Consider the following 19014-nt stretch of genomic DNA (forward strand, 5'->3'; position numbering starts at 1 on the left):
ATCAGAGAGGAACTGGGATGCTCTGCACCTATTCTATTCTGGGGTCAGGAGCACTAAGTGTGTACATGAGTTACACACTTAGTAACTTTCCAAAATAAGGGCAGGGTGCTCCTAAAACCCACTGTGCAATGGGGGAAAGGGTCTTCAAGAAAGTGACACATTGCACAAGGGGCCAGAGGGCCTACAACTTGTATTCTACCAAGCTGTAGAAAGTTTCAGATGAAAGGTGCAAATGCATGAGCTGTTTGAGTGAAGATGTTAATTCATATTTAATCCCCTGGATATTGCCTCATCTTCTAAGTCTTGTCCTACCCCGGTTACTTCTGCACAGAACTCCCAAAAGAATGACCCTAAGCTCTCCACATCTAATCATGGGCTTCTCAGAGCATTTACAGCTCTCAGTGCCAACCTTGTTAACCCTGAATCACCTTCCTGTCAGCTCTCCATCACACCATGGATACACCAGGACCCTGGTAACTGTTTCCAAAGGGCATTCTCCCTTCCAGGCTTGGCTGCTGCAGCACCCCCCCCCCCCGCTTGGGCTCTGGAATGCTCTAGCCTTTCACTGGTTCTGGTCAGAAGTCACCCCTGTGTGCAGTCAAACAGAGGCCTGCTCTGCTCCATCTTCAAATAGTTTCCAGAGAGGACAAATGAGAAAGAAACAAAGCCAGCTAGCCTTTACAAAGCCACTGTCTGGGAGTCTCCGGGGCTGCACAGGGCAGGAGAGGGAGATGAAAGGTGAGGGTGGCTGTGTTATTCAGGACTAGGACTACTGACTGGCATTAGACAGGCAGGCAGGCATGCACATGCACACTACACACACCACACACACTAGCAGGGGAAGGCAAATCCCACACCACACCACACACACTAATACACACCACACACACCCCACAAATACACACACCACACACACTATCATACACCACATGTATACACACCACACACAACACACACACTAACACACAACACACAATCGTACACCACATGTACACACACCATACACACAACACACACACTATACATACATACACCACACACACTAGCATACACCACACATATACACATCACACACATTAACACATGCCACACACACTAACACACTCCATACGTATTCACACCACACATACACACACCACCCACATTAACACATACACCACACACCACACATACACATACCACACATACACACACTGGCACATGCCACACACGCTAAACACCCTAGCACACACCACACACACTAGCACTCACCAAGCACACATCACACACACTAGCACACACCACATATACACCAACACATTAACATACACCATACACACTACACATACATACACCACACAAAACACAACAAACATACATATAACACACACTATCAGACATATACACTACACACTGATACACTGCATGTATACACACCACACATATACATACCACACACACTGACACACTCCACACATATGCAAAACATATATACGTACAACACACACACTCATATATATAAAATACAACACATACACACACATTACATGCTCTCATCTTGTTTCCTGCTAAAGCACAGGCAGGGAGCACAGCAGCTGGAAGGATTAAAGGCTCAGCTGCTAAGAAAGGCTAACTTCCTGGTAATGCCACCACACCTCAGCCAGGGATGAGGAGAAGCACAGCAGGAGAGAGATGGCAAGAGGCCTGTGAAGAGCTATGAATAAACAGTTTCAAACTCTCTCTGGGAAAAAGCAGGGGAAGGCAAATCCCAAGTGAAATGCAGCCCCACTCACTGCTGCGAAGCTGGAAGTGCCAATTAAGCTAGGCAGCACCTAGAGCTACGTGTCCAGATTTCTTCACTTCTTGCTCCAAAGTGTCGGTCCCTCTCACATTTAGAAGTAAATGTTAATACTAAAATCTCACTACTTAGGAAACACTAGATAATACAAGTCAAGGCAGAAGAGAGGTTGTGGAACCTCACCTGTTAACCTCACTGGGTAGCAAGAGCAGCTGGGGCAGCTCCTGGGACTGCCAGCATAAAACACAAGCCAGTTCTCTAGGACCAGGAGCTGCATTGGCATAAAATGCATATTTATTTATTTATTTATTTATTTTAAGATTTTATTTATTTATTTGACAGAGAGAGATCACAAGTAGGCAGAGAGGCAGGCAGAGAGAGAGAGGAGGAAGCAGGCTCCCTGCTGAGCAGATGCGGGACTCGATCCCAGGACCCTGAGATCATGACCTGAGCCGAAGGCAGCGGCTTAACCCACTGAGCCACCCAGGCGCCCCAATGCATATTTATTTAAAATGCTGGTTATCAGACGTAATTTCTGGGGACCGGGCCCATTAATCTGCATTTTTAACACTCTTCCCAGGTGATTGATTCTCAAGACAACTGAAGTTTGAGAACCAGCACTGGCCCTGAGTACTCACTCACCTAGCTTATTCAGGCCACTTTGCAAAGACATCTTTGGTTTCTCAAATGCAACTGCAAGACAACAGATGCAAGGAAGACTGCCCCAAATGCCCTTCTTATAGTGCATTAAACTGATCGATCCCAGCTGCTGTGGAATGGTCTCTGACTTGCTCATCTCTGTGCCCGCCAGAGCCAGGCACATAGTAGGCACTTGATAAAGGGTTGCTGAAATCAAACAGTGAGGGGTAGAGAGAGAACTGACCTGAAATAATCCTTTCTACCCATTTCAAAATTGTATGGAACATTTATTAGCTTGGAACATTTATTCCAAGCCTCTGGAAGGGAGATGTTGGAGTGTTTGTAGCTATTCCCACGATATAGGCAGCAGACTGTATCTTTACTGGCTTTGCCCATGGCAGAGCTACTGGTCTACCATTCTGGGGCCATGCCTTCTGCTGGGACCCCCAACTTTGCAGGGCTTTGGGAACTGCTTCCTCAGGGGCTACTCCTCACACAGGCACCAGACTAATCAATAAAGGCGATCTCACCATTTTTCTGACTTATGGGGTACCGGTTCCTGGTTTCCATTCCAAATGCGTTGAATTCAAGCTTGGAAGGTGGCCCGAGAATGTGAATTTTGAGCAAATACTTCACATGATTCTGAGCTTGATTCCAGAAAATGGCACTTCCACAGTTTGAAAGCAAATATGGTGACCATCTAGCTTCATTTCTCCTTCTTTCAGAAGGATCTTTGTATTGAATGTTTGTCAGCTGCGATTTCGGGGGTGGGGGAATGGACTGCTCAACTTCTGAGCCTACCTTTGTGAGTCTTGTAGGCAGAACTCCTGTTTTTATTGTGAGGACAGCCAAGGTGCCCAAACTGTGGTCTGGGGGGTGCCTCAAACCCACCAAGCAGATGCCTATTCCTCGGCTTGTCATTGAGGGGCACACTCAATCAGAGGCAGTCTCTAACTCAGTCTAGCAGTGATGGCACAGTGCCAGCAGCCATAGCCAGAGTCTTGCGGTGGCAGCCGTGGCCACACACCAGTTGAGGGTCCTGTTGTATGTCCTGCATGAGCTCCTGAGCCTAGCTGGCCAGTCTTCCTGTCACTACCTAATACCCAGGCCTTTTTCTGCTAAAATTACCCAGAGTTGGCTTCTATCATTTGTAACAAACCATCCTGACCCTTAACAAATCTGAGATAGCTCTTGGTCCCCTGCAAAACCTTTATCCTTCATATTTTAAACAATGCCAATAAAATAATACTTGGTTTAAAGTCTTATTCCTTTGACCTGTCCTTTGATGCACTTGTTTACTGCGCTGGAATGCACAGAATAGTCCCATATGGAAATCATAAGGAAGTTCATTAAAAAAAATTATGGGGACATATCAAGGAAGCAAAACGAAACTAAAGAACGTTGCTGAAGTGACAAGAGGCCACACGTTTGAGACAGGGCAGGAGTCTCCTGTTCCACTCATTTGTCCAGTGACTTGAGCAGTGGCTTATATTCTCCCTGCTTTCCTGCGCTTGTCTGTGAAGTGGGGTTTTAAATAAGGCTGGAGGGTTAGACAGGAGTAGATACAGCACCAGGCAGCCAGCTGGCCGTCAATAAAGGGCCTGAACAGCCTGCCACTGCCAGCATCAGTCCTCCATGCTCCACCATGGCCCTGGGCTCACCTTGACAGAACAGCTCCAGAGGACACTCACAAAAAAAAGGAAGAAAGAAAAAGTAGTAACTTCACACACAGTGTGAATCCACAGCGATTCCCATACTCGTTTTTGAGCCACAAAAAAAAACCCAGCAGCCGGGTAAGGTTCAACCCAGCATACAATGGCAGATGTTTGAGTCTCCAGTGGGGCGTTCAAGGACGACCCCCCCACCCCCTCCCATCATTCACCTGTGTGTTTTAACGAAGGTCAGCCGCTGCCCACAGGCACCGTGGAAAACCTTTCTGGATCAGAGCTTGGGCGGGAGAGAGGTCAGCAGCCGCCTGGGGTTAAGGCTCAACCTGTTGCTGCAGGAAGCTTGGGGCGCCGGCTTTCCTCAGCCTTTCCCTCCCACCCACCGCCAGGCCGGGCTCCTTCCTGCCCTCTCCCCCTCCTCGGCAGGAGGCTCTCCCGGGCTGCGGGACACAAAAGAATGGGCGGCTGGGCGGGCGCGGGAAGCGAGGAGACTCGAGGAATCCGCCGCCGCCTGGGGGAGGGGGTTGCCGGAGTAACTTGGCTGCCCCGTACGGCCGCGCGGGATCCCCGCCACAGCCCCCGGAGGCTGCATCGGGGTCGCCAGGGAGAGGGGGAACCGGAGCGGTGTGCCACCCCCTCGAATCCCCTCCCCGTCTCGGAACGGGCTTTCAGGGAAACTGACCTTGGGCCCCCGCCTCTCCCGCACCTCGAAGCTTCTTCCTCTGTCCACGCTTCCCTTTGTTGTCCCAGACGGCGCCGAACTGGCGAGGTGCGTCCAGGGCACTCAGCTCTCCACCCGGCAATTACCGTAGGTCCCCTAACTGTGCACACAAGGGGGTGGGGGCTGCGTCAAACCAGGGATGCGTGCGCTCTCCTATAGACGTGGGGACACTGCCTCCAGTGGCTCCCCCCGGACCCCCCTCCTGCTATGGTCTATTGCACCGCGTACTCCGTTTGGAAAACCAGGGAGAGGTGACCCCTTTACATCCCTGGCAGGGGAGGCTCAGTGACTCGTGCCCTCAGGGCACCCCTAGCACTCCCCTCCTCGCAGAACAGTTCTCAAGCCCCTGACGAGTCTCCCCCTCTCAGAGAGTGAGCCCGCGGCTTCGGGGGTCCCGGTCCCGCTTGCTTGTGTCCTGGTACCTGGCGAGCCACAGCCACCGATTCCCCTCTTGTGGCTGGAAAAAAGACCCACTGCGGAGACACCAGGCAGCCGGCAAAGTTTGCGCGCGTCCGCGCTCTGCCTGGAACTCCCGCTGGCGGGGCGCCCGGACCACCTCGCCCACTTTGCAGTCCCCCGGCTCCCAGGCAGCTCTCAGGGCTCGTACTACCTGCCCCGGGGCCAGGGGACGGGGCGCGGAGGGCTGGGAGGAGAGCGGCACTGAGCGAGCCCCTCCGTTCCCGATTTGTCGCCCCCAGCCTTCTGCTCAGGCCCCCGCAGCCTCCGCTGACGCCCCCAGGCTCCGGGATGAGGACGCCTCTACTCACCGCGCGCCGGGTCCAGCTCCAGTTTCGGGCCCCGCTGCCGCCCGCCCTCCCCTTGCAACGGCGTTCGCCCAACTCGTCCGGCTCATGAATGATTTATGAGCCGCTTCGGGGACCACCGGGACGGCTTCCAGAGAGGCGGCCCTGCAGCCCCGCGGGCGGTCCAGCCCCGCGGGACGCGCCGGGCCGGGAAAGGCGCCGGCCCTGGAGGCCCGAGCGAGGCCCGCCCGGGGTGCCCGCGGGGACCTGTTGCGGCCTCCCCTGCTCCCGGGCGGGGACTTGCAAACGGAGCCTCCGGAATGGCAATGCTACTTAAGTCAACTCACCCCCAGCCGGAGAGCTGAGCGCGCGGCCAGGTGCCTGCCCAGCACTCGGTCTGTATTTTAAAGAAAGCTAAGCCGGGGGTTCTGGATGCGCTCCCGACTGGACCCGCGAGGCAGCTTCCCGGCCCGGAGGTACCCACCTGGCCTGGGCTGCATGTATTTCCTGAGGCGGGAGTCCGGCTCACCCAGCACGCCCTTCTTACAGCACCCGCGTCTCCCTCACCTAGGAGAGCTCTCTACTTGGAATGCCATTCCCCTTCTAAAAACTCCTCCTCTCGCTGGTTCCAACCCAGACAGGCTTTCGTGACACCCCCCCCCCCCCCCCCGCCAGCTGCTTTAGAGCTTCTATTGCCGGGTCCCAAATGACTTATTCTTTTCTAATTCACCCAAACAAAACCAAACCCAAATAATTTGGTTCCTTTGTATATTATGTACCAATCACGATGCTCGTTGCCGGAGCTGTAAAACTTACAGAAATCAGTCCTTGCCCCCACGTATAGGTACAGGCATCCACTGTAGACCGGAGCACAACGCGCTTTAATTATTTGGTTCAGATGTGGGCCGAGAGTCCCCTGTCATCCCATCTTCACCTCTCTGCCAAGCTGCCAAGCTGAGACGGTGGAAACCATCCATAAGTACTCACTCTGTCTCCTAACCTAACTGCATTCACCAGTATGCCCCTTGTGCCTGGCTCACCACTTCCAGTCTTGAATGGAGAATACTGTCTGTGGAAAACGTGAGACTTACAGAAGAGCACTGCCAGGATGGCGTCTAGCACTCGGTTGGCGGTTCACGTTTGTGATGCGGAGGGATGGATGGACAGGTGGATGGGTTGGACTGTTGGACAGGACAATTTCCAACAAGGTTCTTCACTAACCCCAGAATCTAGCATAAAACCTGTGCTGGAAGGAGCATTGTTTAAAGTTTAAATTGATCTTGTATGTGCCTACTTCTAGGACAATAAATGCCAGGTCAGGAAACTTCTGAAAAGGGCACTAGAGGCACCGCAAATTTAGGTGGTTGTATAATCAGGCCTGATGTTTCCACCCTGAAGCCCCTGCTGGTCAGGGACCTCTGCTTCTGCACTGGCAGAGGTCCCCAGCACTTCTCCAAGGCAGCCGTCTGAGGACTCTGGAGAGGGTACTCCTTCCCTCCTAATAGCAGTCAAGTCAACTTGCATCAGATGTTGACCCTATCCCTTTTTATCACTGTGACTTTGGCTCCTTAGCTTCCTTGAGCCCGTTTTTTTTGTCTGCAAAGTAAAGACAGTTATGCCTCCCAGGGCTCCTGTTAACTGTTAGTAATAATAATAAAAATAACAATGACAACAGTAGTAGGAGTGAGCACTAACACTCAGTGAATGCTTCCTCTGAATGAGGCACTATGCCCAGAGCTTTAAGTGCATGATTTTGTGTTATCTTAGCAACAAAGACAGCATATGATCTCCATCTTAAAGATAAGGCTAAAAACATGTTCAGTCTTTTGCCTGAGGTCCCAGAGGTAGTAAGCAAAGTGCTGAATTTGAACCCAGATCTGGCTCCAGAGCCCATTATTGCCCAAGCACACCAGAGTACCGAGAGATAACATAAAACCCTCTATCCTGCACCCCCTGATTGACAATGTCGTGTGGCACTCCAGCATCACATTGAAATGATTGGCCATCTGTCTTCCTGTAGGCACCGAATGCTTCAACTGTTTTTATCCATTTTCATATGCCTCCCTCCCTCCATCACCAACTCTATGTGGACCATTGGAGGTGTTCAATAAGTGAATGAGTGGATAATAAACAGAATGCAATATTAAGATCTGTTCTAAGCAGCCTTAGGCAGACAGCAACATAGGACTTAATGATTTATTTTGTTCAATTCAGCTTGGAGTTCTAATGCTACAGTCCTGCTATCTAGCACAACTGAATTCCTCTGTCATCTGTTACATGCGACTGGAGGATGTAATATTATTCCTATATATCCACTTAGTCATCAGGTGCAAAACTTAGGTCTCCTTTCTGAAATCGCTCCTCATTTTTCCTGCCCAAATGAAATCTAAATACGAGGCAGCCCAACATCTTAGGGAGAGCAGGGAGATTCATTCAAATGCTGTCACTAACTGCCAGTGTGGTCCCTGGTAAGTCCTGTAACCCCCATGGGCTTCACATGTCCATAAATCCAATAGCCTGGCTCAGGGACTGGATATGGCTTAGAGGCTACCATTTTGGATCCTGCAGATATGGGATATTGTCATCAACACAGGAAGGTCTATTAGATAGTGCTGGTTTAAATAGTGAACCATAATAAGGGGAAAATGACAGCAGGACTGGGGTAAGTAACTGAAGTTTCCACAGAAATTATCAGGGTGATGGAGCATTAGAAATAAAGTGTTGAGATTAATCATTGTCAGAGTATACAACACTGGATCATTCAACAATCCTCAATCTTTGACAAGCCGTTCCTTATGAAGGACGTTGGATAGTCTTTTCTGAATCACTAAGACTAAAACAAAATAGGTGAGTGAATATATTATTCTAATTAACCTGACATTTTCCACCATGAATAACTAGGCCCCCCCAACTCCCCACCAAAATATGTGCTTGTATGACCAACAAACATGGCAACATGTGACCCTTTAGGAAATCACATTTGTATCATCTCAGCATGGGCTGCCCTGCCTTCTTAAGTCTGAAATTTGTGTAAGAGACAGCTCAGGAGAGAGGGAGAAGTTAAGCAAGGGGGCGGGGGGAGAGAGAGGATTTGTTCCAAACCGAAATTCCACTAGTTTTCAAGGAAAAGGCTTCATGTAAGCCAGGGTTCGCCTATAAATGTTTCACCTCATGCTTTCCTATTCTTTTTGCCTTTGCTCCCCTTGCCTCTGGGCTTAGAAACCACACATCGCTTTGCTGATGTTTACTAACCAGAAGCCAAAAAAACATGTTCCTTGTAGTTCAACAACCGTCGGGTAAGATTTGTAACTCATTCATCAAGCCCACTGTGTAGTAATTCCAAAGGTGGAGGAAAAAAATTTCAAACCAGTTTGGGCAAAGAGGAAGAAAGACAGAGCAGGGGCCCGACCAGGGCCAAGGCCAGTACCTCCGCGCCTGGATTCCGAACCTGGGAAGTTGGAAAACCCCATCACACTTACTGGAGGCTGGCGCAGGGTGGTTTTATATTTTATGTGCTGGATCTGCCTTCTAGTAACAGTTTCAAATAAATGCTTCATCTCTAGGGCTGGCTTTCATCTGCGCCTTTCCTTCTGACATCATTTTTAATATGCACGAACTCAAACGGGGCTTCCTAATTTGCCTTTGGTGACTGTGTGGGGAAAAATGAGAGCAGCAGAAGGAAAGGGAGTTATAAAGCGTTAGGATACTTGATCTCATTTTCTCAAGGAGGGTGAGGTTCTTTCCCCTAAATGTTTGGGCTGAGACTGGGGAGGGAGGGAGGCAGAAAAGTTCCACAATTTCTAGTTCTATAGTCATCGGTTTTTAAATTGTATCTCCTAAAAGGCTCACCCAGGAACTTGCAATATATACGATATTGAAACTTATTACGATTCCACTAAGAAGTGTTTTACCCCTCTGGGAATGATTGCCATTATTACTTCCTTCTAAGAATTTGCACTTATCCTCTTCTCAGTATCTGAAAGCATGTATTAGCCATCTGTTAGTCATCCATTCAGTAATATTGATGCAGCCCCTACTACAGAGGTCAGGAGCTAAAGAGTCCAGTTACTCTGACCCAGAATACACTTAGGGGAAAACAAGAAAACTTTCCTCCAGCACTGTCTTTCCTCTTATTTACCCCTTGCCTATTTTCCTCATCGTAAGACTTTTTTTTTTTTTTTAAAGAATTCTCCTTTGCTTCATACTCTATCTGCTACTTAAGCTATAATCAGATATGTATTTTAGGCACAATAAACTGTCTGCTAATTAAAACACTCACTTTGTCCAGAGCAACTAAAATGTTAAATTATAGCCCCCTCCAACGTTGAGGGCATTATGCCAAGCGAAATAAGTCAGAGAAGAGAAAAACAAATTCTGTATGATCTCACTTACATGTGGAATCTAGTAAAACCAATTCATAGAAACAGAGGTCAGATTTGCGGTGGCCAGGGGCGGGGGCTGCGTGTGGGGGGAAGAGGGTGAAGGTGGTCAAAAGGCACAATCTTTCACTTGTAAGATAAATAAGTCCAGAGGATGTGATGTGCAGAATGGTGGCTCTAGTTAACAATACTCTATTGTGTATTTGAAAGTCACCAAGCAAATAGACCTTAAAAGTTCTCATCACAGGGGAAAAAAAAAAAAATTTCTCAGTAAAACCGGAAAACATGAAATAAAATAAAAACTATGAAATACGATATAAAGAGTTCTAGTTCCATTTAGCTACTTATTCCACAGGATGAAGAAGGAACAGTGATCTGTTGTTGTACGGTGGGGGAGGCATGGGATGTGGGACTTGAGCAGATGGGAAGACAGTCCTTGCTCTGCTCATTCATTCATTCATTCACTCACTCACTCATTCATTCTTTCCTACATTGCTTAGCCGCACAGTCCACAGGTATTGACTGAGCACCTTCTGTGGGCCAGACTGAGCAGCGAAACAGCAGAGAATAAAACAAAGGGGTAAGCCCTCGCCCTCCCAGAGCTCACTCCCTTATAGGGAACACAAAGCGTGAAAGCCATCAAATCCATACTCATATTCGCTATATACCCTTGAATAAGCTACTTAACCTATGTAACTTCAGTGTCCTCACCCACAAAATAGAGGTTGTGCAAAGCATAAATGAGCCAGCGTATGCAACATGCCTGGCACAGAGTTAGCGACAAATGTCAACTCTTATATCTGCTTTTTCTATTTCTTTGCCAAACTCTCTCTCACCCTCAGCCCCCACCCCTCTTTTTATTTCCAATCTCATAGATTAGGAGTGTGGGGCTGTTGGAACCGCGAGTTAAATCCGCTTCCCACAGATACTTACAAATTATGCCCCAGGGATTTGCAAGGATCCAAGTCAGAAAAAACAGATTCGGCACATATTCTGATCTCTGCCCTGTAGAAAAAGTGTCCAACACTTGGAAATGAGCAAAGGAGAAGACTGGCGTTTTTTTTCAGAGGGAGGGGCATGTCTAAGGGACCCTCAGGGAATTACTGGATTCTATAGAGGCATGTACCTGTCGTGTTTCTATCAACTAGGCTGTATCACAAGTCTGTGAGGATAGAAATGAAATTGTAGAACACCAATGACAATGCAAATGAATGTTCTCCATGAAAGATAATTTCATTTCTACCCTGTAGAAAAGATGACCCCAAACACAACATTTTAGTACCCTATAGGCTGGTGACAGGCTTTGCAACTGCTGGCAAATAATCATTTTGGCATTCCCAATTGTGTATATAAATGTCTGCTTTTCAAAGTGTCCTCTGAACAGGTCCCAACATCTTACCGGTTCTCTCATTAATTACTGAACTGAGTAAAACCTTTGACATGTGTCCCCTATATATTTACATGCAATATTTTTCATTCCTTGAACATTATAATTTGGAAACCCTAATGGAGCTTATTGACTTCTAGGGAGACAAATAGCAAATTTTAACATGAGTTAATTTTGTTAATGAAAACTTCAATAAATGCTGGAAAGGTGAAATTCTAAACCATTGTATAGATTCTAATAGTATAACAACAGCCCATTCACTGGGACAAAGATGCTGTAAGCGGCACCCCAAAGTTCCTGCCAACTTCTCCCCCAAAGCCTCCCTGCAACAGCCCCATTTAGAGCAATCTTCGACCCAAGTGCCACTGCTAAGGACAAAGGGAAAGCTTTCAAAAAGTTAGATCACAATAAACTCTTTTTAAATGCTGCAAACCCAGGGAAGCCCAGGTGGCTCAGTGGGTTGAAGCCTCTGCTTTCAGCTCAGGTGATGATCCCAGGGTCCTGGGATCAAACCCCACATTGGGCTCTCTGCCCAGCAGGGAGCCTGCTTCCCTTCTCTCTCTGTCTACTTGTGAGCTCTCTCTGTCAAATAAATAAATAAAATCTTTGAGAAAAAAAAGCTGTGAATCCAGGATGATTTGTTTCTTAAGTTTAAGGTTCTTAAAGACAAGGAACGTGGTGTTTTAGACCATATGTATAAATGTGGTTCTCGGCTCCATTCTCCGCATTCAAGTGGACACCTCCCCCATGAAAGATGGGGGCATGCTGAGGAAGGACGAGTTTGGTGAAGTATGTGTGCAGGAACTGTGCTCAGAGATGGGCTAATTCCTTCCAATAACCTGGGTGAAACCTGGGAGAGAGTTCCAGAGTCGTTTTCATTATGGAAGGAGGAAAAACTTACAAAGTGACAAAATTATTCTAGATCATGGTGTGGTTTTTTTTGTTTTGTTTTGTTTTTATTTCTTTTTGGTTTTGTTTTTGTATTTTTAAATTGGACACTCTTGACATTTTGAGCTGGCTAATTCTTTGTCTTGGGTGGTCCTGGGCATTCAGGGTGCTCAACAGCACCTCTGACTTCTAATCACTGGATAGATGTAACAGTCCACCTCCCAGTTGTGACCACCAAAAAGATTCAAAACCTGGAGTTTGTTTGTTTGTTTGTTTGTTTGTTTTTAAAGCAGGGGAAAAACTATTGAGTTTGGGAAGATTTTATCAGATATATTTAAAGAGGGACTTCCTGGTATCAGATTTGGCAAATGCCAAGAATTTTGGATATAAACTGAAACATATACATCACCCAAACCACTTGACCCATCATGTTGGGTACCTGGCCCTGGGGAGCCAGCCCTCACATTGACTCCACATCACCCCCAATGAGAGAATTGCAAACTGAGTTATATCAGGAAAGTAAATTGCCTATTTTTATGCCTCCTGGAGATATTCACAATGTCCTGTGCTGGGTGCTGGGTGTTGGGTGCTTGGTGCTTGTTCTGAGTATAACCTATAGCCCCTGAAGAAACTCGACAGTTTTCTTAGAACTTTTGAGCAGAGAAGCATTCAAGGAAAAAAAAAAAAAAAGAATAGGATTGTTAATATTTCCCAAGACCTAATGAGAAAGGGCCTGGCATATTCCAGGACCTCAGCAGATCCTAGAGAAAAACAGGGGAATAAGGTGAAGCTCGAACCTCATAAGGAGGCAAATAAATGTAAGCAGGAGTGAGACGGTGCTGCAAGGTAGGAAAAGTAGGTCTGGTTTGTGTCCTTGTGGCTGGCGTTGATTAGCTATCTGCTATCTTTCAAGCACAGAGCAACGTACTTTCCATACATTCCCTTATTTGATTAACCCTCCTAAAGGAGCACTGTTACTCCCATTTTCCAGAGAAGGAAACAGGCTCAACACCTGGGGCAGTACTTTGTTGGTTTCATAATAAGAATAAAAATTACCATTTACCAGGGTAACCGTTACTCTAAATATCTCATTTACTATTTAAGGTAATTGTAGGAAGTAGGTATTATCCAAGCAAATCAAACAAAAGTCTGTTGCCCATTTGTTACGTGTCAGGATGGCTCTAGGTGGTAGGCACGTAGTGGCAGACGGGCCCTGCCCCCACCAAGTGTACAGTATAGGAGGGAAAACAGATGCTGACAAATGCTTACAGGTGGGATGATTCCTTTCACAGTCCCGACTTCTGCCTCTGTGCAGTGAGCTCCAACGCAAGAATTCAGAGGGCAGCCTTCAGACCTAGGACTGGAAGTAAGCGAGCTTTTAATGAGCATTAGTCTGTGTCAGTCAAGATCTGTCCTTGGAACTTGGGGACACAGAGGTGACTTCAGCCCTACCCCAGTGAGAAGCTCTTGGCGTGGACCTGGCTGGCTGTATATGGTCGTTGCGCTGTTCTGCTCTATTAAATGGCAAAGTAACAGTGCGGGTAGGGAAATAATTTTACAAGAAACTGTAAAAGGAATGAACAACACAATTCTGGATCTGTTGGATTCCAAAAAAGCAACGCTGATAAACCTGGAAAAGCAGGGCCGTGAAAAAACTGAGCCGAGGTTAGGGGTTTCTAGAGCTGAACTGGGACAAAAGAATTACCAACTTGCAGAAAAAAACAAACATTTGTATGCACATCATTCTGCAGAATGTTTCAGAAGCCACCTAACGGTAAAAGTGCTAAAATGCATACAACCAAAAAGAGGAAAAATTAAAGTTGAATCCTAAGGAAAAAAAAATCCCCTGGTAAGGAGCCCTATAGACGCAAGGAATACTAATGAACATTGTAAGCATGCACCGAAGTAAAATTTAAGTCAGTAAAATTACTGAAGCCGAGTAATAGGTATCAGGGGTTCTATTTCATACCAGTTTGAAATTTTCCACTACAAAAAGGTTTTTAAAAAAAAAAGAAAGAAAGAAAAAAAAGAAAGAAACAACCAAGGCAATCAATGGCTGGGAGAAATAGGAAGTGGAACTGGGGTCTGTCCTTGAGCTGCGGTGAGGTCAGCATGGTTGCCGCGGGTGAGGCCGAAGGGCTGAGTTGAACGCGGGGTGGAAGACCAGTCAACAGGCAAGGAGAGTGATCTGTCTCGTCTTGGCTAAATTCATCACGTTGGTTCTTACGGAAGGACAATGGCAAATGCCTGGGAAGTTTAATAAACAAGGGCCAGCTCCCTCTTGGTTGTGGCCCGGAGAGTAACACGGATTCTGGGATCACACACTGTGGAACAGATCGCCTAGGTTGGAGTCTGGCTCTGGCGCCCCTAACTCCATGTGCCACCTTGGCCGGATTACCTAACACCTGTGAGCCTCAGTCCCCCTCACCTGTAGAGTTAACATCAGTAGTGCCTCTGGGTTTTGAGAACATTAAATGAGATACGCTATATACTGGAGGGTTCCAGGGAGAGCTGGTTCTCTCCCCCTGATCACTGCACCTCTGATTATTTATGGCAGGACAGTGATCCTTCTTTAGGTTCTACCTTGCTTTCTCGCATCTCACAGGTCTGAGGCTGGTTGCATTAATCAGAGAAAGGGATATCAGAAAGACATTGGGGCTACAGGTTATAGGATGGCTCTGACATCCCAACCCCCAACCCCTACCCCAAGAAGGCAGCTCTTCACTTAATCTGTACTAGAAGGTATAAGAGGGTCACACTATCTCCATAGCCATCCCCACCATGGAAAACAATCCAAATGTGTCCTACCGGTCTCCACATGCATCACTACAACCAGAACACTTGTTTGAAAGCAAAACCTATTTAGTATTCTTCCATTTGCCAGAGTTTTCTATCTCAATAGTCCTACACAATCTCCCAAGACATTCAACCTTACCTATATTTATTATTTGTTATTTGTAGAGTTGTCCAACTCAAAAGCCCTTTTCTGGGTGACACAGACACCCTTTTGTGGGGAGTACTAGTGGGTCAATCCAACATCTTCCACCACAAAAGTCAAACATTATCTTCCATTGACCTGTCATGCACTCAAGGGATGGTCCTACCCAGGCCTGGCCAGTTGGCCACTCCTGCCCCTGACTTAGATTCTGGAGTGTATGTGATGCGGCAAATAGGGCCAATCAGACCAAGGGAGGGTAGCAGTGATGGTGCTGTGGAGGGCGACAGGTGCCAACAGCCACGTCCTAGCCAGACTGTGTGCACTGCCCTTGGATCTGCTTCTGCTCTCCAACCTCCTGACCAGACCAGGAACCATCTGACACACTTCCAGTTTATTCCTTCTCTGGCTAAGATTGGCCAGAGTTGCTTCCTGTTAATGCCTGATTGATGAAAATGCTCCCTCTACCATCTCCTTTGCCTTCCCTTTCCTCTCCAGTCCATGTCTTTCTTGCCAGTCCCATGGCGACGGTGCTAACTCAGCCACTCTGCATGTATGCTGGAAGTCTCTGCCTTTGAGCAAATTGCTTAGGCGAGGACTTGGGGAAGGTGATCGAATGAGTCCTAAGGTTCAGGATCAGATCCCAACTTTACTTAACACGTTGATTTTGTTCCTCCATGGAGTTGGGGCATAGCTATGAATTTTTAAAATACTGCATTACAGTATGATTTGTCTTAATTAATGAACTTTGGGGCACCTACTAGTATTTTGTGCTGGCCCTTGCATGGCTCTGTGCAATACTGGTCAGGACCAGAGCCCACCCACACATTTCCCTTCATTCACTAAACAAGTTTTTCAGGGCTCTGCTCTGCACCTGATTATACTAGGCTTTAAGCACACAGAGATGATTAACACCAAGTCCAGCCCTCAAAAATGTCACCATCTCATGGGGGAAACAAATAAGGGGCATTTTGAATTCTAGATACACCAACAGAGGCAGAGGTCAAGATAGGTATGGCTACGAAAATGGCAACAATAAATATGAGTCCAGCCCTGAGGGGACCAGGAAAAGGCTCCCATGGGGCTGTTGGTGCCAATCCTTTGGAATGAGATGTTCACCAGCTAGAGAACAAGAAGCACATTCTGAGCTGAGGAACGAGCATAGCCAGGTATGTTCAGATTCAGTTCATGATACGGTGGTGCTGGATTGTAATGTGCCTGGAACATGGTCTTAGAGAAAAGGAATAAAGAGATGAGTCTAGACCAGAAGAGTAGAAGAGGTCAGGCTGTGAAGAAGCGTGGATGCCGTGCCAAGGGATCGTTTCAGACGGTGTTAAGACCTATGGAGAAAACCAAACTGAGTGAAGTAATGGGCCAAGGACACGAGGGGGGAGTTTTTCCGAAGTCCTGTCCAGATTTTAACTAGGTGGAAATCTCTTCGGCCCCAGGGCCTGCGGGCCAATGCTCCATGCTACCTGGGGTCGGGAGCTGAGAGTGCTGGACCTGACCCTTCCTCGGGCCAGAGCATGGACTTAGGGATTTACCTCCTGCCTCTGGGCTCCCACTTCCTCCTTCAAGAGAGCAATCTCTAAGAATCTTCCCAGGATCTGACACTCTGATTCATGCTTCTCCGCAAGCTCAGCACCATGTCCAAGCCACGTTGTGATTTGTAGGGAGTTTCATATTTTCACTTGGGAGACAGCCATTAAATGGCTTGTTAGTACACACACTGTCCTGCTACTCTGCATCTCCCTTCAGTCAACCCATCCTGAATTTTAAACTGAAGCCAGGAGACCCGTGGTGGGCCTCAGTGTGAGTGTCTGGATATCATTAAGAGGTTTCTAAGAGCTTATCCTGCGCTTCCCGGCTTCGCTGCTTCTTGAGTCGGCTTGCACTTGGGTCCGGCTTTCTCGACACCCCTCAGAGCGCCCCACGCCAAATATGACTTTGATCGTGGTGTTTCAAAGACATTTAGAGTAAGCGTGCTCCCCGGAGGCCGCTGCTCTGCGGCGCAGGCTCTAGCCGCTCGTTTGATGGGACAAGCGTGTTCCCTGCAGGGTCAGCTCTGGGTGAAAACGGGAAGTCGGTATGGGAGGAAAACTGGCTTTGGAACCAAACAGACTACATGTATGGCTTATCGGGTGGTTTTGGCCTGTCCTCTGATCTCTCAGAATTCGTTTTGCCTCGGACAACATGGGAATAATAATGCCTGTTTTACGGTTATTACAAGGGTTTTGTGAAAGGACACGGTTGGTGCTCACAAATACTTCCTCTGGGCTTCCTCTTGGAGGCTGCATCTCCGTGTTATTCTTGGGGTGCTCTGCCCTCCTCTTTCTCCACCTGACACCCCAGGTTTGTGATCTCTGCCTCTTCCTCTTTCTCCTTTTGTCCAGCATGCCCTCCCCCGACCCCTGAGTCATTGAGACATTTGGGGAGCATCCCTTTCATCCTGGTGATAGCCTCTGTTAAAGGGCTGGACCACAGGACGCCTGGGCGGCTCAGTTGGTTTTAACACCTGCCTCCGGCACAGGTCACGATTCCAGGTCTCTGAGATAGAGCCCTGCATCGGGCTTCTTGCTCAGTGGGAGGTCAGCTTGTCTCTCTGCCTCCTGCTCTCCCTGTGTGTGCTTGCACTCTCTGACAAATAAATAAATAAATAAATAAATAAATAAATCTTAAAAAGGGGGTGCCTAGGGGTCTCACTAGGTGCTCGTGATACCCTGCTGTGTGTCTCTGGTGCCCCGTGAGGCCCACGCTGTGGTCAGAGAGCCGGGAGCCCAAGTCTGGGCAGCACCTGGGGGTCGCAGTCCCTGCCCTTCTGCTCTCAGGGAGGCTGGGCAGGCTGGGAGCTGCCTGCCTCACCTCCATCACTGCCATTTCCTGGTTTCCAGGAGGACTGTCTATACCTTTTAAGGTATCCAGGGACTTGGGGGCACCTCTGTTCTTGACGCGACCTTCTGTGGAAGGGACCCCAAGCTAGCACTGCCCAACTTTCTCCTGAGGACAATTGGGGAAATGCTCCTTTTGTTTTTGCCCATCACCGCCCCTCTCCAGAGATGACAGACGTGGGGCCTCAAGACACTGGCTAGGACCAAATGACAAGGAGGATTGCAGAACCAGCACTACAATCCCTGTCTGGGACTGCTGCTCTGTCTGGCTCATCTCTCATCAATTCCTGCCGCAAGTTTGAGTTTCCTCCTGGGAGTATGAGGTCTCGAACCTCCAGCCATTGCCTCCAAGGACATGTCTACCACTTCCCCAGCCAGCCTGCACGCATCCCTTCCCAGTCCTGCCAATGCCTCCAGCCGCAGCAGCCACCGCAGAGGAGGACACCGGAGTCTCTGAGATTATGCGTCAGGCCTTTTAAATCACAAGGGTTCAATGCCGGGGTTTTGGAAGCAGACCACTGTGTATTTACTGCCCACATCCCTTGGACGCCATGGATCCCTCTGGGCTGGAGCTTCCAGGTCTGAGTCATGGCTAATACCAGCACTTCACACGGCGTCAGACTGTGAGGGCTCACAGAGTTAATACGTACCAAGAGCTTGCACGGGCTGACGTATATTATTCCTCAGCACCTGTGTGCTGAGCACCTGCTGTGTGCTGGCTGGGGTCTACCCTGATGTCATGGTGTCGGTCAGTGGGGGGGGTGAGTGATTCAATGTCACGGCTGACTCAGAACCACTGCTTTGCCCGGGACACAGATGTCTCCGTCTTTTCAGGTAGGAGGAAGAAAGGAAGTACTTGAAACACACCAAGCATGCCCTCCCTCCTCTCAGGACCAACACCGTGCTTGGGTTCCACTACTCCTGTTTCCCAGATGTGCTTGAAAGAATTCCTGGGCCTCTGACTTCAGATTCAACTGAAACTGTGGAGAC

At 48.2% G+C, this 19014-nt stretch overlaps 1 protein-coding gene across 15 annotated transcripts in view; it reads right to left on the reverse strand.

Moving 5' to 3' along the window:
• Positions 1 to 19014, reverse strand: part of PROM1 (prominin 1) — a 134675-nt gene that overhangs the window by 105158 nt on the left and 10503 nt on the right. For 3 of the 15 annotated variants that reach the window (XM_045075819.1, XM_045075813.1, XM_045075855.1), the window contains 3 exons: positions 13471 to 13561; positions 10860 to 10931; positions 4766 to 4904 (listed from right to left, as the gene is read on the reverse strand). The exons of 2 other annotated variants lie outside the window; for them this stretch is intronic. The gene's annotated coding sequence lies outside the window, so the exon portion shown is untranslated. Of the gene's footprint in view, positions 1 to 4765; positions 4905 to 5571; positions 5679 to 6031; positions 6142 to 10859; positions 10932 to 13470; positions 13562 to 19014 lie in introns of those variants that run through there. 10 more of the 15 variants (XM_045075820.1, XM_045075818.1, XM_045075853.1 and 7 more) reach the window with 8 other exon arrangements.

The sequence above is a fragment of the Mustela putorius genome, unplaced genomic scaffold (genome assembly GCF_011764305.1).
Source record: "Mustela putorius furo isolate JIRA1106 unplaced genomic scaffold, ASM1176430v1.1 tig00000083_pilon_pilon_pilon, whole genome shotgun sequence".
Lineage (NCBI taxonomy): Eukaryota > Metazoa > Chordata > Mammalia > Carnivora > Mustelidae > Mustela > Mustela putorius.